This window comes from Sinocyclocheilus anshuiensis, unplaced genomic scaffold (genome assembly GCF_001515605.1).
Source record: "Sinocyclocheilus anshuiensis isolate Anshui unplaced genomic scaffold, SAMN03320099.WGS_v1.1 scaffold7882, whole genome shotgun sequence".
NCBI lineage: Eukaryota > Metazoa > Chordata > Actinopteri > Cypriniformes > Cyprinidae > Sinocyclocheilus > Sinocyclocheilus anshuiensis.
Window position 1 is genome coordinate 1 of NW_015557577.1, and position 255 is coordinate 255.

Genomic DNA, 255 nt, shown 5'->3' on the forward strand with positions numbered 1-255 from the left:
GCAAAAGGCGGGATCGAACCCGGGTCGATCGCGACAAAAAGCCAACAATACACGCTTATCCATCTGCACCACTGGAGATGATGTTTTTCAGCCACTTTTAGCTAAATGTAAATATACACTCCGTATTTTTTATTCCATAGTAAGGGCAATTCATACAATACATTTAAACTGAGCTTCTTTAATACCATCTCCGAACTTTCTACCACGACTCTGCTGTTCTTCGGCTGGTTCTTCCTGTATACGTTGATTGACAGA